Raw genomic sequence first — 22817 nt, 5'->3', positions numbered from 1 at the left:
TCAATTTTGCGATTTGTTGGTATTTTGGGCCATTAATATTCATATTTTCAAAAAGCAAATCTACAAATGTCAATCTTGATAAAAATTTATATTTTCTTTAGTTTATCATACTACCGTCATAAAAATGTAATGCATTTGAACTACTTTAAAATGGACATTCATCCATAATTTCAATTACACATCATTTAAAAGCCCATTTAATACAGAATGTAACAAACTGGACTATAGTAATTTACTTTAAAGAGATGGTGATTGGGCCTAAATAAGTGTACTTGTGTTTAACAGCCATTTCCCACCAGCTCATTTTCCTCAGCTTCAGAAGCATCTACATTCACCAAATTGTGTGTGGTTATCCTTAGATATATTCCCGAGACTTGCCCAGAGGAAATTGTTGATATGTTGTAAAAAAAAAAATAATATCTACATAACATTTTGTGTTTAGTTTTTCACAGATAGAAAGATGAAAAAAGTATTTATCCACAATTTGCTCTGACTAAGTTAGGTCCTGGAGGGTCTTAAAAAAATGAAACCTGTCACGTTCCTGACCTGTTTTCTGTTGTTTTGTATGTGTTTAGTTGGTCAGGGCGTGAGTTGGGGTGGGTAGTCTATGTTATGTGTTTTCTATGTTGGGTTAATGTGTTGCCTGGTATGGTTCTCAATTAGAGGCAGGTGTTTGACGTTTCCTCTGATTGAGAACCATATTAAGGTAGGTTGTTCTCACTGTTTGTTTGTGGGTGATTGTTCCTGTGTCTGTGTATACCACATGGGACTGTTTCGTTTGTTCGTTTGTTTTAGGTAGTCTGTTCCTGTTCGTGCGTTCTTCGTCTATATGTAAGTTCGTTTGTTTCAGGTCTGTTGCCTTCGTTTATTGTTTTGTAGTTTGTTCTAGTGTTCATTAGTGTTCATTAGTATTCATCACCCGCTGCGCCTTGGTCCGTTCATTCACCACAAGATGAACGTTACAGAATCACCCACCAAACCCGGATCAAGCAGCGGGTTAACGGGCAGCAGCGACAGCAGCAGTGGTACAAAGAGGAATGGACATGGGAGGAAATCCTAGACGGAGAAGGACCCTGGGCAGAGCCAGAGGAGTGTCGCCGCCCCAAAGCGGAGCTGGAGGCATCTAAAGCGGAGAGGCGGCATTATGAGGCGCTAGCAAGGCAGAGCGGCTGGAAGCCCGAGAGGCTCACCCCAAAATTTATTGGGGGGGGGGGGGGGGGGGGGCTAAAGGGGAGTGTGGCGAAGTCAGGTAGGAGACCTGCGCCAACTTCCCGGGCTTACCGTGGAGAGCGAGAGTACGGGCAGACACCGTGTTACGCAGTAGAGCGCATGTTGTCTCCTGTACGTGTTCATAGCCCGGTGCGGGTTATTCCACCTCCCCGCACTAGCCGGGCTAGATTGAGCATTGAGCCAAGTGCCATGAAGCCGGCTCTACATATCTGGCCTCCAGTACATCTCCTCGGGCCGGTGTACATGGCACCAGCCTTACGCATGGTGTCCCCGGTTCGCCAACACAGCCCAGTGCGGGTTATTCCACCTCCACGCACTGGACGGGCTACGGGGAGCATTCAACCAGGTAAGGTTGGGCAGGCTCAGTGCTCAAGGGAGCCAGTACGCCTGCACGGTCCGGTATATCCGGCGCCACCTTCCCGCCCCAGCCCAGTACCATCAGTGCCTACCGTTCCGGCACCACGCATCAAGCCTCCTGTGCGTCTCCAGAGCCCTGTACGCACTGTTCCTTCTCCCCGCACTCGCCCTGAGGTGCGTGCCCTCAGCCCGGTACCACCAGTGCCGGTACCACGCACCAGGCCTATAGTGCGCTTTGAGAATCCAGTGTGCCCTGTTCCTGCTCCCCGCACTAGCCTTGAGGTGCATGTCTCCAGTCCGGTACCACCAGTTCCGGCACCACGCACCAGGCCTGCTGTGCGCCTCAGCAGGTCGGAGTCGGCCGTCTGCCCAACGCCGCCTGCACTGCTCGTCTGTCCAGCGCCGTCTGAGCTGCCTGCCTGCCCAGCGCCGTCTGAACTGCCTGCACTGCTCGTCTGCCCAACGCCACCTGCACTGCTCGTCTGCCCAACGCCGCCTGCACTGCTCGTCTGCCCAACGCCGCCTGCACTGCTCGTCTCCCCAACGCCGTCTGAGCCATCCGTCTGCCCAGCGCCGTCTGAGCCATCCGTCTGCCCAGCGCCGTCTGAGCCATCCGTCTGCCCAGCGCCGTCTGAGCCATCCGTCTGCCCAGCGCCGTCTGAGCCATCCGTCTGCCCAGCGCCATCTGAGCCATCCGTCTGCCCAGCGCCATCTGAGCCATCCGTCTGCCACGAGCCATTAGAGCCGCCCGTCTCTCCCGAGCCATTAGAGCCGCCCGTCAGTCAGGAGCCGCCAGAGCCGTCCGTCAGTCAGGAGCCGCCAGAGCCGCCAGCCAGTCAGGAGCCGCCAGCCAGTCAGGAGCTGCCAGAGCCGCCAGCCAGTCAGGAGCTGCCAGAGCCGCCAGCCAGTCAGGAGCTGCCAGAGCCGCCAGCCAGTCAGGAGCGGCCAGAGCCGCCAGCCAGTCAGGAGCTGCCAGAGCCGCCAGCCAGTCAGGAGCTGCCAGAGCCGCCAGCCAGTCAGGAGCTGCCAGAGCCGCCAGCCAGTCAGGAGCTGCCAGAGCCGCCAGCCAGTCAGGAGCTGCCAGAGCTGCCTTCCAGTCATGAGCTGCCTTCCAGTCATGAGCTGCCCTACAGTCATGAGCTGCCCTACAGTCATGAGCTACCCTACAGTCATGAGCTGCCCTCCAGTCATGAGCTGCCCTCCAGTCATGAGCTGCCCTCCAGTCATGAGCTGCCCTCCAGTCATGAGCTGCCCTCCAGTCATGAGCTGCCCCACAGTCATGAGCTGCCCCACAGTCATGAGCTGCCACTCAGTCCGGAGCTGCCACTCAGTCCGGAGCTGCCACTCAGTCCGGAGCTGCCACCCAGTCCGGAGCTGCCACCCAGTCCGGAGCTGCCACCCAGTCCGGAGCTGCCACCCAGTCCGGAGCTGCCACCCAGTCGGGAGCTGCCACTCAGTCCGGAGCTGCCCTACAGACCGGAGCTGCCCTACAGACCGGAGCTGCCACTCAGTCCGGAGCTGCCACTCAGTCCGGAGCTGCCAGTAGTCCAGAGTTGTCCTTCTGTCCTAAGCTACCTCTCTGTCCGGAGCGATCTCTCTGTCTGGAGCGATCTCTCTGTCTGGAGCGATCTCTCTGTCCGGAGCGATCTCTCTGTCCTGAGCTACCTCTCTGTCCTGAGCTACCTCTTTGTCCTAAGCTACCTCTCTGTCCTGAGTTGTCTCCTCTATTTAGGAGGGGCGTTGGTGAAGGTTCCTGGACCATGGTCGGGGGCGAGGGTCGCCACTCAAGGGACGCTAAGGAGGGGGACAAAGACAGTGGTGGAGTGGTGTCCTCGTCCACCGCCGGAGCCGCCACCGCGGACAGATGCCCACCCAGACCCTCCCCTTGAGTTTTAGGGGTGCGCCCGGAGTTCGCACCTTGAGGGGGGGGTTCTGTCACGTTCCTGACCTGTTTTCTGTTGTTTTGTATGTGTTTAGTTGGTCAGGGCGTGAGTTGGGGTGGGTAGTCTATGTTATGTGTTTTCTATGTTGGGTTAATGTGTTGCCTGGTATGGTTCTCAATTAGAGGCAGGTGTTTGACGTTTCCTCTGATTGAGAACCATATTAAGGTAGGTTGTTCTCACTGTTTGTTTGTGGGTGATTGTTCCTGTGTCTGTGTATACCACATGGGACTGTTTCGTTTGTTTGTTCGTTTTAGGTAGTCTGTTCCTGTTCGTGCGTTCTTCGTCTATATGTAAGTTTGTTTGTTTCAGGTCTGTTGCCTTCGTTTATTGTTTTGTAGTTTCTTCTAGTGTTCATTAGTGTTTCGTCTTTCATTTAATAAATCAGTATGTATTCATCACCCGCTGCGCCTTGGTCCGTTCATTCACCACAAGACGAACGTTACAAAACCAAAACATTAGGCTGACTTAATCCAGTGTCCAGATTTGCAAATATGTGCATAATTAATGAGATGTTGCCTCATTTGAATATTTTAATAACATATTTCAGAAAAAGTATAATACAAAAAAAGTTGATTGTGATGTAATAACTAAATAAAAATCCCTATTAGGGTGTGGTTCCATTAAGGAATGTTTCTAAAATGTTCAACTTCATATTCATCATCTCCAGCACCAACCCAACATCAACAAATGTGAAAATTGCACATTTCTAGGTTTTGTAGAAAAGAGATAGAGGAAGATACATTTTTCCAATGACATTATCAGTGTGCATCGTGTAATTTTAACCAATTATGAGTTGGCATTGCCCACTAATTGCCTACTATTTGCCTACTAATTGGTTGATGATGTCATTGGAAACACTTATCTTCCTCAATCTTTTTCACTACAAAACATAGAACCGTGCCATTTTCACATATGTTGATGTTGGGGTGGTGCTGAGGATGATGAATATGAAGTAGAACATGTTTCCCTTTAATAATTCTCTTTCAACATCACAGTTTCTGTCTTTAATGCAAATTAAACTCAAAACGAGCTCTTCAGGAGCCAGCTGTTTTATGTCACCATTTTCTTTCCACTCTCATCCCGCGTCGACTGCATAGCATCCTGCAAAGTGCTGACTTGCGGCCTTAGTAAACAAGTCATGGGCCATTTACTTATTGCACAATGATGCATACGTGTATATTACAAGCCAGTGAAGCTCCAATTAAATTCTAGGCCACACAAAAAAACTGCTCTCAACATCATTGTTGTTCCACCCCGCCTATTTATTTGTTAATTCAGTCTGTGGAAGCTAATCATCAAAATCATCAGATTAATTCCTGGGTCTCAAGAAAAAGAAACACAAATGTTGCTACTATTAACATGATTGTGCATCCAATCACATGAGCTGAATAGACAACCAAATCTTGAGTCAAGTCGAAAGAGGGGAATGATGGGCCTTTATAGATACAATCGACTCTTCATTCTCAAGCCGCATTCTTTTGTTTTCTATTTTCTAGCCTTTCCTTTTCACTGAAGCAAATCTCTCACAATGAGTATGTATAAGCTATGCAAATCTCAGTCGGTCTAGGGGAAAATAAAAAAAAATCAGGTAATGACATTGATTGCAGTTACCATCTTGAACGAAGAGGCAAACAAACCGGAGAGATGCCGACATGACACTATAAGCTCATTATACAGGATATATTACATTTACATATAAATTGAGTTAAATCACAATTCCCTCTGCTGTTGCGTTACGATTACAGCAGCTTATCAGTAAAAGAAGTTGGGCTCTTTTGTTGCAGCGAAGCCTCATTGTTGACAGCATTCAGATTCGTCCAAAAAGTAAAGCGGTGTTTTATTCACTGCATTATGTAATTAAGGACATTGGATGGTGGTGCTTTAGAAACAACTTGTGTGAACCCATCAAACGATTTAATCTGAGTACTAGCCTTGATGTTTCTATACACACTGAACATTTAAATATACCTCCACATCACATATTTAGAAATCAAATGATAAGTGAGGTAAGAAAAACAAAATACATTATCAATGCTGTTTGGTGCTTGAAACGTACTACCTTCCCCATTTCAAAAGAAACCCATTGAAACCAGTTCTAACCGGTGGCAACCATACCATCCCAAAGCCCATAGAGACACTTTATCCTCCGCAAACAGAACATCATGGATCCTCATGGAAGTTTTTCTAGTCTATTTATTACTTCCTGTCTTCCTCACAGAAGCCCAGCTCTTGTCCTTTTAATCTGAGAATGATTCTGATGATAACTAAAGCCACGGTTACGTACATAGTCACTCCGGGAGATGAATAATGGTAAGGGATTCTATATCACGAACGATTGCAGTTAAGAAGAACGATGTTCAGGGTTGACACTCGCAGCTATTACGAGAGTTGCGGGCTCCCGGAGACTCCCTTAATGACTCTGAAAAGCGTCTGTTTACAAAGGGGGCTGCGTGACTGTGGTTGCCATCACCCTTTCTTTCCTCTGTTTCCCCTATCCCTCCTCTTTACCAATGCGACTAGGGCTCCTAAGATGCAGCATGCAGCAAACAGGATGACAAATGGTTGCTTAAAGAGCATTTTAAGAGGATTACTGTCTCTCTCCCCGTTAACAGGGAGAGTGAGAAAGGAGAGCGGGAGAGCAGGAGAGAGAGAGAGTGAACCAAACATTAGGTTGGTATAGTTGATTTATTGGGTGTAGAAGTACACAAGGAAAACATCTACCCATGTGAGCTTGAAAAGAGGGGATGAAACAAGCTATTCCTTACTGTCTTGAGGTCATCATGTGGCATATTTTGTGCCTCTGACAACCATTTTTCCCTCCTCCCTCGTGTTATTCAGATGAGTGTCTCTGTGGAATATTGAGATTTCCAAAGACTTGTTGTTTACTGCTAGTTTTTTGGTGTAGCATTTAATGTTATCACAGTGCTTTATCTCCGTTCTTACCGATGCCGAGTCATTTCACATAAACAATTGAAATCTGTTGTTTCACAGAGACAAGGATTTCCTTTCCTCCTGAGTGAGTGTCATACCACAGTAATTATTTTTTTAACCATGGCCATGCAGTATTGATTACTGTTCCGACTGACTATGTTGTCAGGTTATCGATCATACCCTCTCACATTATGTGCTTTGCTGCATATATGCCACATCAGTGTAGCAAATGGACAGAACAGGAGTTCTTTCCTGAGAGAAAACATAGCATGTGGATAGAGCATGGCCAAAACCCTATTTTCAAATATGTCTCTGTAACACTACTTAATATCTACCATATGGTGCATATACTTGCAAGTATTTGAACATCAACCCTACTTTTTATTGTACATATTGTATGTTTATCAGTATTATTGTCATGTTTTGTCATTGATCATCATGTCTTGTCCCTGTGCTTCCCTCTGCTGGTCTTATTAGGTTCTTTCCCTCTTTCTATCCCTCTCTCTCCCCCTCCCTCTCTCCCTCTCTCGCTCTCTCTCTCTATCGTTCCGTTCCTGCTCCCAGCTGTTTCCCATTCTCCTAACTACCTCATTTACTCTTTCACACCTGTCCCCTATTTTACCCTCTGATTAGAGTCCCTATTTCTCCCTCTGTCTTCCGCTTCTGTCCTTGTCGGATTCTTGTTTGATGTTTGCTGTTCTGTGTCCTTGTTCCGCCCTGTCGTGTTTTTGCCTTCTTCAGATGCTGCGTGTGAGCAGGTGTCTATGTCAGCTACGGCCTGTGCCTTCCTGAAGCGACCTGCAGTCTGTGGTCGCGTCTCCAGTCGTTCCTCTCTTCTGACGAGAGGATTTCAGTTTCCTGTTTTGGATTTACCTTTGATAATATCCAGGAGAATCATTGTTTGTTTAAGACTGGAATAAAGACTCTGTTTCTATTACGTCGCTTTTGGGTCCTCATTCACCAGCATAACAGAAGAATCCGACCAAGAATGGACCCAGCGACTACGGATTCTCGCAACACTGCCGTCGAGTTCCAGGGAGCAATGCTCGGCAGACACGAGCAGGAATTGTCTGCTGCTCGTCATGCCGTTGAGACCCTGGCCGCTCAGGTCTCCGACCTCTCAGGACAGTTTCAGAGTCTTCGTCTCGTGCCACCAGCTACTTCCTGGTCTTCCGAGTCTCCGGAACCTAGGGTTAATAACCCACCATGTTACTCTGGGCAACCCACTGAGTGTCGCTCCTTTCTCACCCAGTGTGATATTGTGTTCTCTCTCCAGCCCAACACATACTCAAGAGAGAGAGCTCGGATCGCTTACGTCATATCACTCCTTACTGGTCGGGCTCGGGAGTGGGGCACAGCTATCTGGGAGGCAAGGGCTGAGTGTTCTAACGATTATCAGAACTTTAAAGAGGAGATGATACGGGTTTTTGATCGTTCAGTTTTTGGGAAGGAGGCTTCCAGGGCCCTGGCTTCCCTATGTCAAGGTGATCGATCCATAACGGATTACTCTATAGAGTTTCGCACTCTTGCTGCCTCCAGTGACTGGAACGAGCCGGCGTTGCTCGCTCGTTTTCTGGAGGGACTCCACGCTGAGGTTAAGGATGAGATTCTCTCCCGGGAGGTTCCTTCCAGCGTGGACTCTTTGATTGCACTCGCCATCCGCATAGAACGACGGGTAGATCTTCGTCACCGAGCTCGTGGAAGAGAGCTCGCGTTAACGGTGTTCCCCCTCTCCGCATCTCAACCATCTCCTCCCACCGGCTCAGAGACTGAGCCCATGCAGCTGGGAGGTATTCGCATCTCGACTAAGGAGAATCACCAACCGCCTTTGCCTCTATTGCGGTTCTGCTGGACATTTTGTCATGTCATGTCCAGTAAAAGGCCAGAGCTCATCAGTAAGCGGAGGGCTACTGGTGAGCGCTACTACTCAGGTCTCTCCATCAAGATCCTGTACTACCTTGTCGGTCCATCTACGCTGGACCGGTTCGGCTGCTTCCTGCAGTGCCTTGATAGACTCTGGGGCTGAGGGTTGTTTTATGGACGAAGCATGGGCTCGGAAACATGACATTCCTCTCAGACAGTTAGGGAAGCCCACGCCCATGTTCGCCTTAGATGGTAGTCTTCTCCCCAGTATCAGATGTGAGACACTACCTTTAACCCTCACAGTATCTGGTAACCACAGTGAGACCATTTCCTTTTTGATTTTTCGTTCACCTTTTACACCTGTTGTTTTGGGTCATCCCTGGCTAGTATGTCATAATCCTTCTATTAATTGGTCTAGTAATTCTATCCTATCCTGGAACGTTTCTTGTCATGTGAAGTGTTTAATGTCTGCTATCCCTCCTGTTTCTTCTGTCCCCTCTTCTCAGGAGGAACCTGGTGATTTGACAGGAGTGCCGGAGGAATATCATGATCTGCGCACGGTCTTCAGTCGGTCCAGAGCCAACTCTCTTCCTCCTCACCGGTCGTATGATTGTTGTATTGATCTCCTTCCGGGGACCACTCCTCCTCGGGGTAGACTATACTCTCTGTCGGCTCCCGAACGTAAGGCTCTCGAGGATTATCTGTCTGTTTCTCTCGACGCCGGTACCGTGGTGCCTTCTTCCTCTCCCGCCGGAGCGGGGTTTTTTTTTGTTAAGAAGAAGGACGGTACTCTGCGCCCCTGCGTGGATTATCGAGGGTTGAATGACATAACGGTTAAGAATCGTTATCCGCTTCCCCTTATGTCGTCAGCCTTCGAGATTCTGCAGGGAGCCAGGTTCTTTACTAAGTTGGACCTTCGTAACGCTTACCATCTCGTGCGCATCAGAGAGGGGGACGAGTGGAAAACGGCGTTTAACACTCCGTTAGGGCATTTTGAATACCGGGTTCTGCCGTTCGGTCTCGCTAATGCTCCAGCTGTCTTTCAGGCATTAGTTAATGATGTACTGAGAGACATGCTGAACATCTTTGTTTTCGTTTACCTTGACGATATCCTGATTTTTTCACCGTCACTCGAGATTCATGTTCAGCACGTTCGACGTGTACTCCAGCGCCTTTTAGAGAATTGTCTCTACGTGAAGGCTGAGAAGTGCGCCTTTCATGTCTCCTCTGTCACATTTCTCGGTTCTGTTATTTCCGCTGAAGGCATTCAGATGGATCCCGCTAAGGTCCAGGCTGTCAGCGATTGGCCCGTTCCTAAGTCACGTGTCGAGTTGCAGCGCTTTCTCGGTTTCGCTAATTTCTATCGGCGTTTCATTCGTAATTTCGGTCAAGTGGCTGCTCCTCTCACAGCTCTGACTTCTGTCAAGACGTGCTTTAAGTGGTCCGGTTCCGCCCAGGGAGCTTTTGATCTCCTCAAGAAGCGTTTTACATCCGCTCCTATCCTTGTTACTCCTGACGTCACTAAACAATTTATTGTCGAGGTTGACGCTTCAGAGGTGGGCGTGGGAGCCATTCTGTCCCAGCGCTTCCAGTCTGACGATAAGGTCCATCCTTGCGCTTATTTTTCTCATCGCCTATCGCCATCGGAACGCAACTATGATGTGGGTAACCGCGAACTGCTCGCCATCCGCTTAGCCCTAGGCGAATGGCGACAGTGGTTGGAGGGGGCGACCGTCCCTTTTGTCGTTTGGACTGACCATAAGAACCTTGAGTACATCCGTTCTCCCAAACGACTTAATGCACGTCAAGCTCGTTGGGCGTTGTTTTTCGCTCGTTTCGAGTTCGTGATTTCTTATCGCCCGGGAAATAAGAACACCAAGCCTGATGCCTTATCCCGTCTCTTTAGTTCTTCTGTGGCTTCTACCGACCCCGAGGGGATTCTCCCTGAGGGGCGTGTTGTCGGGTTGACTGTCTGGGGAATTGAGAGACAGGTAAAGCAAGCACTCACTCACACTGCGTCGCCGCGCGCTTGTCCTAGTAACCTTCTGTTCGTTCCTGTCTCTACTCGTCTGGCTGTTCTTCAGTGGGCTCACTCTGCCAAGTTAGCTGGCCACCCCGGCGTTCGGGGTACGCTTGCTTCTATTCGCCAGCGGTTTTGGTGGCCTACTCAGGAGCGTGACACGCGCCGTTTCGTGGCTGCTTGTTCGGACTGCGCGCAGACTAAGTCAGGTAACTCTCCTCCTGCCGGTCGTCTCAGACCGCTTCCCATTCCTTCTCGACCATGGTCTCACATCGCCTTAGACTTTATTACCGGTCTGCCTTCGTCTGCGGGGAAGACTGTGATTCTTACGGTTGTCGATAGGTTCTCTAAGGCGGCACATTTCATTCCCCTCGCTAAGCTTCCTTCCGCTAAGGAGACGGCACAAATCATCATTGAGAATGTGTTCAGAATTCATGGCCTCCCGTTAGACGCCGTTTCAGACAGAGGCCCGCAATTCACGTCACAGTTTTGGAGGGAGTTCTGTCGTTTGATTGGTGCTTCCGTCAGTCTCTCTTCCGGGTTTCATCCCCAGTCTAACGGTCAAGCAGAAAGGGCCAATCAGTCGATTGGTCGCATATTACGCAGCCTTTCTTTTCGAAACCCTGCGTCTTGGGCAGAACAGCTCCCCTGGGCAGAATACGCTCACAACTCGCTTCCTTCGTCTGCTACCGGGCTATCTCCGTTTCAGAGTAGTCTTGGGTACCAGCCTCCTCTGTTCTCGTCCCAGCTCGCCGAGTCCAGCGTTCCCTCCGCTCAGGCTTTTGTCCAACGTTGTGAGCGCACCTGGAGGAGGGTCAGGTCTGCACTTTGCCGTTACAGGGCGCAGACTGTGAGAGCCGCCAACAAACGTAGGATTAAGAGCCCTAGGTATTGTCGCGGTCAGAGAGTGTGGCTTTCCACTCGTAACCTTCCCCTTACGACAGCTTCTCGCAAGTTGACTCCGCGGTTCATTGGTCCGTTCCGTGTCTCTCAGGTCGTCAATCCTGTCGCTGTGCGACTGCTTCTTCCGCGACATCTTCGTCGCGTCCACCCTGTCTTCCATGTCTCCTGTGTCAAGCCTTTTCTTCGCGCCCCCGTTCGTCTTCCCTCCCCCCCCCCCGTCCTTGTCGAGGGCGCACCTATTTACAAGGTACGGAAGATCATGGACATGCGTTCTCGGGGACGTGGTCACCAGTACTTAGTGGATTGGGAGGGTTACGGTCCTGAGGAGAGGAGTTGGGTTCCATCTCGGGACGTGCTGGACCGTTCGTTGATTGATGATTTCCTCCGTTGCCGCCAGGGTTCCTCCTCGAGTGCGCCAGGAGGCGCTCGGTGAGTGGGGGGGTACTGTCATGTTTTGTCATTGATCATCATGTCTTGTCCCTGTGCTTCCCTCTGCTGGTCTTATTAGGTTCTTTCCCTCTTTCTATCCCTCTCTCTCCCCCTCCCTCTCTCCCTCTCTCGCTCTCTCTCTCTATCGTTCCGTTCCTGCTCCCAGCTGTTTCCCATTCTCCTAACTACCTCATTTACTCTTTCACACCTGTCCCCTATTTTACCCTCTGATTAGAGTCCCTATTTCTCCCTCTGTCTTCCGCTTCTGTCCTTGTCGGATTCTTGTTTGATGTTTGCTGTTCTGTGTCCTTGTTCCGCCCTGTCGTGTTTTTGCCTTCTTCAGATGCTGCGTGTGAGCAGGTGTCTATGTCAGCTACGGCCTGTGCCTTCCTGAAGCGACCTGCAGTCTGTGGTCGCGTCTCCAGTCGTTCCTCTCTTCTGACGAGAGGATTTCAGTTTCCTGTTTTGGATTTACCTTTGATAATATCCAGGAGAATCATTGTTTGTTTAAGACTGGAATAAAGACTCTGTTTCTATTACGTCGCTTTTGGGTCCTCATTCACCAGCATAACAATTATATTACTGTAAAGCTATTAATTATTAGAATTAAAACTATTTAGGGGTTAGATCAGCTTTAATATTGCATATAGATTGTAGCTTCCATCAATGTAATTGTCTGCATCATTTCCAATCCCTCATATATTTTGGTGTAAATATATATATATCTTTTAAAAATATATTAGCTGAGCCATACCAAAAATAACACAGCACCATTTTTATACATTATTTTAGATCTATGTTTTCTCTCATCAAAGTACTGAAAGTGTGTCCTTGAATTCACCTTTTTGAAAAACAAACTCTGTACACGTCCTCGTTCACAGTGGGATGGATATCGAGCACTTCACAGGTGTCCCCCTTTACAATGCTATCAGTCACAAGCCTACCGTAAATGTTGGCCTCTTTCATACGTGGGAAGCCCTGATCTACATGATAAATAACAGGTCTGTCTCATCATTGACTGAGCCAGTCTTTTTGTTAGTGTGGTCGGCTTGCCCGGCACACCATAAGGGTTTGGATACTGCTGGAGACGGTGCGGTCTTCAGGTCAAAAGTATCCAGTGCCTCCTAGCTGGGAAATTCCAGTACCCACAGACTGGGGCTGCTTTCAACAAAAACAGTCTGGAAGGGTAGGAAAAGTTCAGCAAATGTTGAAAACCAGACATTTTGTTTTTTGACTTAATTTGGTCCATTTTTCTTCTGTAAAGTCATGAAACTAAGAGCTGGCATAGACTTAAAGATTTGATCATGATGAAAGACTCGCCCATGCAGACAGACATGCCCAGAAGATCCCCAACACATGTGGAAAGCCATACCCTCCCCTCTGTGCCTGTCTTCAAAGCGCCATGCTTCACTAGGTACCACACCACCCAGGCCGGATGTACAGATCCACATCCACCAAACCCTTTCTTTCTTCCCCATGACACTATCGCCACTATTTTCCTGCAGTTTGCCTTTCCATAGTCTTGCTCACATCCTTGTCGCAAACATGTATGATTCATCCCTCTTGGTGGTAACAGCCACACTGGCAGTGTTAGGAGGTAGTGGTGTATACTGACACTCAACACAACACCACAGCATGCAGGCATAGTAGAGGATGAAAAACACGCTGCGGGTTATAGAGCACCAAAAGACATGGATGACGTGCTACCGCATCATTTCTTTTAGGTGAAGATGTCAAATTATGGATGCAATAGCCTCCTATGACATCACTGACAATAAATATGGCCTTGGCTTGTCAAACAGAGCACATCGTTAATAATATATGATTAACGAGATATGTTTCGCAGCTGCTTTCGGGAATCTGTGAATGTTTAGCGCCTAACTCTCTTTCTGAGATATCACCGAGCCTCACCGCGCCACAAGTTCTTCTGTAATTAGGTGCCTGTGACTGGGCTGTGAGAGGTAGCTGAGGTTGTTTTCCTTTGCTCTGAAGGAAGGAGAGAAGGAGGGAAGTTTTTTGTTTTCTCTCTCTCATGAGGTTTACAGATAGGGGTTTCTATCAAATGTTGGGTTATGGAAGTGGTCTGATATATTATTATATACTGTACCTCATGTATTGCAGTTACCTACTGTATATACACCGAGTATACCGAACATTAGGAACACCTTAATATTGAGTTGAACCCCCTCTTTTTCCCTCAGAACAGCCTCAATTCGTCGGGGCATGGACTCTACAAGGTGTCGAAAGTGTTCCACAGGGATGCCGGCCCATGTTGACTCCAATGCTTTCCACAGTTGTGTCAAGTTGGCTTGATGTCCTTTGGGTAGTAAACCATTCTTGATACACACAAGAAACTGTTGCACATGAAAAACCCAGCAGCGTTGCAGTTCTTGACACAAACTGGTGCACCTGGCACCTACTACCATACCCCGTTCAAAGGCACTTACATCTTTTGTCTTGCCCATTTACCATCTAAATGGTACACATACACAACCCATGTCTAAATTGTCTAAAGGCTTAAAAATCCTTCTTTAACCTGTCTCCTCCCCTTCATCTACACAGCTAGAATGGCTTTAACAAGTGACATCAATAAGGGATCATAGTTTTCATCTGGATTCGCCTGGTCAGTCTATATCATGGAAAGAGCAGGTGTTCTTAAGGTTTTGTACACCTCTCAGTCTAAACACACATGGTATTTTCTTGTTATGGATAGGAAAAGGGGGATACCTAGTCAGTTGAACAACTAAATGCATTCAGCTGTGTCTTCTGAATTTAACCCAACCCCTCTGATTCAGAGAGGTGTGGGGGGCTGCCTTAATTGACCTCCACGTCTGTAGGATCTTAATTTGATCACTTTTGTTGCTGAGAATTTTTCTGGACCGCAGGAAACGCAGATGAGCTTTGTGATTTACATAAATTCACTGAAAACCCACACTAACACAGGGTTATATTAACAGTATTCCACTTTTCTGTTCTGTTGGTGCAGGATTATTTTGCTACGACAATACAGGTCAAATAAAAATCCTACATCTGTAGTATTCCTGTTGCATGCAGTCTTCTTTCCTGATACACCACCATACATGAATTGAGGAGAAAGCTGGTTTTGCTAAAAATGAGGTTAAATGAAAGACAAATAGAACGAAACAATGCCAAAAACAAAGGGATTTTTCAAAAGTTGCATGCCAAGACATTGTCTGCCAGACACAAAAAATGACCCCAGCAATAACAAATGGAGGTGAGGAAAGGAGAGAACAGCGGAAACGTCCTCCGTGACACGGCCGCTCACTCTGTTGGAACAGGCGCTGAGGTACTACCTCTTCTGATCTATGGACTGTCAGGAGGGATATTTGCTGAAATACTTGTTCCACAGCGCAAGTATGAACTGCCGAAATACTTTACCTGTGTTCCACAGCGCAAATATGAGCTGCTGAAAAACTTTAACCGTGTTCCACAGCACAAATATGAACTGCTGAAAAACTTTACCTGTGTTCCATAGCACAAATATGAAGGGAAGGAAAGGAGGGAGGTGGGAAAGAATGGAGGAAGGGAAGGAGGGGTGGAGGAAGGGAGGAGGGGTGGAGGAAGGGAAGGAGGGGTGAAGGAAGGGGAGGGGGGTGGAGGAAGGGAAGGAGGGGTGAAGACAGAGAAGGAGGGGTGGAGGAAGGGAAGGAAGGGTGGAGGAAGGGAAGGAAGGCTGGATGAAGGGAAGGAGGGTTGGAGGAAGGAAAGGAGGGGTGGAGACAGGGAAGGAGGGGTGGAGACAGGGAAGGAGGGGTGGAGGAAGGGAAGGAGGGGTGTAGGAAGAGAAGGAGGGGTGAAGGAAGGGAGGGGGGTGGAGGAAGGGAAGGAGGGGTGAAGACAGAGAAGGAGGGGTGGAGGAAGGGAAGGGAGGGTGGAGGAAGGGAGGGAAGGGTGGAGGAAGGGAAGGAGGGTTGGAGGAAGGAAAGGAGGGGTGGAGACAGGGAAGGAGGGTGGAGGAAGGAAAGGAGGGTTGGAGGAAGGAAAGGACGGGTGGAGACAGGGAAGGAGGGGTGGAGGAAGGGAAGGAGGGTTGGACTGCTGAAAAACGTATCCATGTTCCACAGCACAAATATGAACTGCTGAAATGCTTTACTTGTGTTCCACAGCACAAATATGAAGGGAAGGAAAGGAGGGAGGGAATGGAGGAAGGGAAGGAGGGGTGGAGGAAGGGAAGGAGGGGTGGAGGAAGGGAAGGAGGGGTGAAGGAAGGGGAGGGGGGTGGAGGAAGGGAAGGAGGGGTGAAGACAGAGAAGGAGGGGTGGAGGAAGGGAAGGAAGGGTGGAGTAAGGGAAGGAAGGCTGGATGAAGGGAAGGAGGGTTGGAGGAAGGAAAGGAGGGGTGGAGACAGGGAAGGAGGGGTGGAGACAGGGAAGGAGGGTGGAGACAGGGAAGGAGGGGTGGAGGAAGGGAAGGAGGGGTGGAGGAAGGGAAGGAGGGGTGGAGGAAGGGAAGGAGGGGTGGAGGAAGGGAAGGAGGGGTGAAGGAAGGGGGGATGGAGGAAGGGAAGGAGGGGTGAACACAGAGAAGGAGGGGTGGAGGAAGGGAAGGAAGGGTGGAGGAAGGGAAGGAGGGTTGGACTGCTGAAAAACTTATCCATGTTCCACAGCACAAATATGAACTGCTGAAATGCTTTACTTGTGTTCCACAGCACAAATATGAAGGGAAGGAAAGGAGGGAGGGAATGGAGGAAGGGAAGGAGGGGTGGAGGAAGGGAAGGAGGGGTGAAGGAAGGGGAGGGGGGTGGAGGAAGGGAAGGAGGGGTGAAGACAGAGAAGGAGGGGTGGAGGAAGGGAAGGAAGGGTGGAGTAAGGGAAGGAAGGCTGGATGAAGGGAAGGAGGGTTGGAGGAAGGAAAGGAGGGGTGGAGACAGGGAAGGAGGGGTGGAGACAGGGAAGGAGGGTGGAGACAGGGGAGGAGGAGTGGAGGAAGGGAAGGAGGGGTGGAAGAAGGGAAGGAGGGGTGGAGGAAGGGAAGGGGGGTGGAGGAAGGGAAGGAGGGGTGAAGACAGAGAAGGAGGGGTGGAGGAAGGGAAGGAAGGGTGGAGGAAGGGAAGGAGGGTTAGAGGAAGGAAAGGAGGGGTGGAGAAAGGGAAGGAGGGTTGGAGGAAGGAAAGGAGGGTTGGAGGAAGGAAAGGAGGGGTGGAGGAAGGGAAGGAGGGTTGGAGGAAGGGAAGGAGGGTTGGAGGAAGGAAAGGAGGGGTGGAGACAGGGAAGGAGGGGTGGAGAGAGGGAAGGAGGGGTGGAGGAAGGGAAGGAGGGTTGGACTGCTGAAAAACTTATCCATGTTCCACAGCACAAATATGAACTGCTGAAATGCTTTACTTGTGTTCCACAGCACAAATATGAAGGGAAGGAAAGGAGGGAGGGAATGGAGGAAGGGAAGGAGGGGTGGAGGAAGGGAGGAGGGGTGGAGGAAGGGAAGGAGGGTGGAGGAAGGGAAGGAGAGGTGGAGACAGGGAAGGAGGGGTGGAGACAGGGAAGGAGGGGTGGAGGAAGGGAAGGAGGGTGGAGGAAGGGAAGGAGAGGTGGAGACAGGGAAGGAGGGGTGGAGGAAGGGAAGGAGGGGTGGAGACAGGGAAGGAGGGGCGGAAACAGGGAAGGAGGGGCGGAGGCAGGGAAGGAGGGGTGGAGGAAGGGAAGGAGGGGTGGAGGAAGGGAACAATGGGTGGAGGAAGGGAAGGAGGGATGGAGGAAGGGAAGGAGGGGTGGAGACAGGGAAAGAAGGGTGGAGGAAGGGAAGGAGGGGAAGGAGGGGTGGAGGAAGGGAAGGAGGGGTGGAGGAAGGGAACAATGGGTGGAGGAAGGGAAGGAGGGGTGGAGACAGGGAAGGAAGGGTGGAGGAAGGGAAGGAGGGGTGAAGGAAGGGAAGGAGGGGTGGAGGAAGGGAAGGAGGGTGGAGGAAGGGAAGGAAGGTGGAGGAAGGGAACACTATCTCCTTCTGACACTTTAAATTACACTTTGGACAAGCGAAACCAAGGGACCGAAATACCCCAAATGGAATAAGTGGAGCGAGATCAAGGGGATGCCAATACTGGAAGCCTGCTTTTGTATACGCCCTTCTGTTGGTTTCCCACATTGGCTTTTTGAATCGGCAGGGCACTGTATGATTCATAGATTCATCCATTGTGGTTTGTAAATCGTTGAAAACCTTGACATTTTGACTCCAATTCAGGCTAGGATGATTCACAGGCAGGTTCCGATCCAACGCTCTGTTTGTATTATGGAAAACACACCTCAGGCAACCTTCGTAGCCTCCATCATGTTCTCCCCTCTTGTCACTCCCACACAGCGTGTGGGGGGAGTGGGGGGGGGGGGCTTTTAGTCGTCAACTCAGCAGAACAGGTGTCCCATCGACGCATCATCATTCTTTCAGACAAACAGCCATGTCCGCCCACGCAAACTGCATGGAACAGGAACACGGCTTCGAGCGTCGGCCTTGTGTTGATTTACGGCTCATGTCCTTAGAACATTAGCAGACGTGCGAGATCACAGGTCTTCGTCAAAACCCCATAGGACCCTTGTCAAATGTTCAGATGTCAATGGAAGATTTGCCTGGAACTTTTAGTTTAATTTGGGCCTATATGAGGTGGCACATGTTTACCTACTGTAGATACATCACAGCACACCTGTCATCACATTCGGCAATCCAAAATCATGACAATGCTCCTCCATTGGAGTTTACTTACCAGGACGACATAGAGCATTTTAGATGTGGTAAGGAACTAAGAAGTTCTGTGAGAATTCATGTCAGTAATAACATTAACATTTTAGTTCTCCTCTCATCGCCGACAGCCCCAGGGAGAGCCAACCATGCGTATTCTATTAACAAAAGGCACGCCCAGTGCGCCCAAGTCTCATCCTTCGTTTCGAACACATCCCCAAATCCCCTGACACAAACTGTTTGCTTTTTCACTCGAGCCTGGAAAAAGGGATGGCGAGACAGAGAGGGAGAGATGATGGTAGAGAAAGATGGAGAGAAAGAGAAAGGGAAAGGAAAGAGAAGAGAAAATGTCACTTTTTCCCTCAATCAGATCATTTAGACAACAGAGCCACTTCTTTCTGGACATCTCGGTAAACTTCCATTCTGCCTTTAGGGGGCTTAGCACTGGATCTTCCATCAGCCAGATCCATAAAACTACCTTGCCCCTGGGCACTAAGCCTGAAAACCGTCTCAGCGGTGGCGGCAGTAGCATCACCTTCCGTGGTCTGCCTGCGTGCCTGAGAGATCAGAAGCACTGGGAGCCGTTTAGTTGAGGAATTACAGGGCATTCACAGAGATCCACCGTGCAGGAGCCGTAACAAGATCCCGCAAGACAACATAACAGGCCAATGTTGTCTGTGACTGGAGCTCTCAACTCCTAACACAGTGAAAAAAGCAGGCAGAGGACAGCTAATTCTGTTGTCAAAAAGGCATCAGCTTGTGCTTAAAAAGGCTACACTTTACTGCCCACTTGAAAATCACACTTGTGTTTTCCCGTGATCGATATTTCCCTGAACAGAGCTCTAGTAAGTTGAATCAAACCAGCTTGCGAGACAAGGAAAAACTTCCCCCACAGTTCAGTTCATACTGTTGTCAGACTGTTGTCAGACTGTTGACGGGTAAATTGTAGATATGTGGACAATGTTAAGGTTTGTTTTACATTTGTCTCTGGTTGGTAGTGAGGATAGAATGGTTTGCCTATTTGGTAGGCAACATCGTATCTGTATTTGGTTGCTGTCATACAGTATATTAAACATCACTTGCCTGACTACTGTGAGCTAAAATTCATGTCTATGACCTGTTATCATTAAATGAATGCAACAGTTATTGATTAACAGGAGAAGTGACCGTTTAAAATGGTATCTCATGAGTAGGACCTTTTCGCTTCAGTTCGAGAGACAGCTACAGCGACAACAATTACATTCGCTTTCCATTTCTTCAGACACTAATTTGTTCCATGTAAGGTTATTAAATCGAAGTGTTTCAAATCAAAAGCAGACGTGGCTCTGGCTGTGTGGTATTTTAAACTACACGGCAGAAAAGAAGAACAAAGCGCAACCACGTACAGCAATGATTATCTTCTCTCACAGACTAGATCATTCACGTACAATTAGATGACAAGACAACATTTGGAAGATGAATGTTTTGACAGGTCTAGAGCACCCTGCAACTCCTTTATTACCTGACACTTAAAATAATTAGTTCACTCCAGAGTGCAAATTATACTGTGACATTCAGAGGATCTATATATTTTTCCCTTGACCTGCGTGCACAGACATTTTTATGCGCCTAATAGTAAAGACATGTCATTTAACGGTAACATTTTTTTTATTGCCTTTTAATTTGGCATTAACACAACCAGTCATGATGTTTTAATCTTATTGTCAACCAAATTACTAAAAAAAAATAGGCCACCTGCGCATGTTGGTCCACTCCAAAATAATTCCAGCATCCAAACAGTGCACTGTGGACTCGCACCATTTGATGAATGGAAAGACGTCCGTTACAAAACGTCAAAAAGTGTAATTGCATACAGCGATTGTCATTAGGTCTACACTCTAGTAGCCTGAATTAATTGATGTGTCTTGCTGACAAAATTACCTTTCTTGTAGAAAGAAAAGCTACAAATTGGGATATTATTTTTGACGATACATCAGATCGTATTGTTTTGACAATATCGCAATATAATTTGAGCTCTAGTTGGCTGTACCTGAAGCAGAACTCAAGTATTTTTCCTTCATAGCTTGTTCTCCATCTTCTTTTTAAATTGGGAGCCAGTTTGTTTTCAGCACTTTTATTTCTATGACTGATCAAAACTGGTTTTCTCATGGCTCTCACTTGTCCCTCTGCAGCAGACATATGGTGAGCAATATATTTGGAACATTGAATCGAAATAAAATCACAGCATCGATTTGCAATACATACAGTATAGAATCGTGAGTATCGCAATACATATCTTATCAGCACCTAAATATCGTGATAATATTGTCAGGTCCTTGGCAACTCCCAGCCCTAGAGGTTGGGATGTTCGTTTAATTTGGAATAGTCTTACTGTAGCAATACAAATTGCATTGTAAACAAATAGGAGAATGGTTAAATTACCATTATTTAGAGCCCCCCCCCCCCCCCCCCCCCATCAAAATTGGACATGTTGCATTTAGGGGGACTCCTTTAATTCGCACTCTGGTTCACTGCCATTACCATCAACATTCCCAATAAACTGAAACAATAGCAGTACTACATGTCTAGCATTGAGATGACTAGTTCAGTCATTGACACACATCTGGCACTTCATGGGGATTAGGCATTTTTACTATTACCTTAGAACAGCACTGTACAATACATTTCATTTCTAGACAGAGACAGATTTAGAGTAAGACATGTGTGTGTCTGTAAGGCTCTGAAGTTAGCTGGTGGAATCAAAGCAGCAAAATCCTCAAATAAATGGTTTCAGATCATGCCCCTTTCACATGCCATTACCATTAGTAGGCATTAGCCATGAGGGTTGATCCCCCTTCCATGTGGGGTCCAGACCACGGCTGTCAAACTAATTTTGCCCCGAGGGCCACATTCGGTCTTCAACGAGGTCCGGAGGGCCACACTGAAAATGTGTTATATTTCCTCACCTTCAACATTTTGTAAAAAATAGTCCTCTATCCATCATTTTGGGAATTTACTATGCTCCCTGACTGTCATTTGGTTGATTATTAGCGAGCTGGACACAGTCAAAAGACTGTATGAATGTAGGTCCATTATCATTTATACAGTTTCCATTTGGTTTCAGTCATTCAGCGTTTTGAGTTCAGTCACCCCCCCCCCAAATGTGTTCCTTTTTTTATTATATATATATTTTAAACCACCCGCAGGCCGAATTGGACCCGTCTGGTCTAGACAATGTACTGGCTTACGTTACACCCTCGAGACGCATCAAGTCTGACACACACACAGACACACACAGCTGCAAAGCTACTCAGGGTGAAACATCTGCAGCTGTGACATCATGGCTATGTGTCGAAGTACTCGGAGCGGTAAGAGAGTGTGAGATACACGGTTCACGTCGCCACCGGCAACACTGGCTGGGATTAAAAGGCCTGATGCCTACCAGGAGCAGAGGAAAGCAGAGGGTGGGAGAAAGGAAGTCATTTGCATATAAGGATTTGATATTGGAGAAAATCAACACCATGAATTAATTGCACTCCCCCATGCCTCAGATATAGCAGAGTCGGTTATGTTAACAACATTTGTTCAAGGAATAAACAACACAAAATTCAATTTGAGGAACATACGGGGAACATACCGTACAAAGCAATAGTCGATGCTGAATATTTGTCAGACTTTCAGAGATGAGAGTTAAATTAAAGTGGAGCGGATAAAAGGAGATTACCTTGTTACCTGATGAAAAATAAGACGTATACTTAATGGCTGGCACAGTGGGTGGTGGTACAGGCATGTAGAACTGCTGATATCGGAGGTGTACCGCTCAGCAGGTAAGCAGAACATCGCTGACATTTGGCTCTTTTAATTTGCACAAGGTCTGTAACCTGCTGCGCTCCTAGACCTGTCAGAATTCTAAGATGATACCCTTGGTAGAAAGGCATAGAGCCGAGGATCCATATTCAATGCTTTCTAATGAACTATCTAGAAAACTGAAAATATTGTTTTTCAGAGATGGGTGTAATACAGAGCATGACATTAAAGACATTAAACATTAAAGACGTTAAACATTAAACATTAAACATTAAAGTATAATCCAGCTTACTATGATTTGGCCAAAAATATTTCTGGTTTTACAGCTTTGTAATACAGGTGCTACACTTATCTTGACTGGATAATGGATTCAACGTAGAGAGAGTGGGAGGGAAAGTATGTGGATCTATAAAAGCTAAGTCTGTTGACTTGAAGATTCAGGAAAATGTTAAGGAAAAATTGCAACAGCCATTCTGTACTGTCTTGTGTTTACATTACATTTTTATTTCAGATTGAATCCAGGGCAGAAGACAGATAGTGGTTTATCTGCCAACAATGTTGACAATGGAACACTGCAGGGTGCAGATAGTAAGTTGCTGGTCTCAGATCAGTTTTATTACATGACTCATTATGGTGGTGTACACACACACACATACACGCAGACTGTTCATTAA

The sequence above is a fragment of the Salvelinus namaycush genome, chromosome 6, assembly GCF_016432855.1.
Source record: "Salvelinus namaycush isolate Seneca chromosome 6, SaNama_1.0, whole genome shotgun sequence".
NCBI lineage: Eukaryota > Metazoa > Chordata > Actinopteri > Salmoniformes > Salmonidae > Salvelinus > Salvelinus namaycush.
This window is presented reverse-complemented; position numbering follows the sequence as displayed.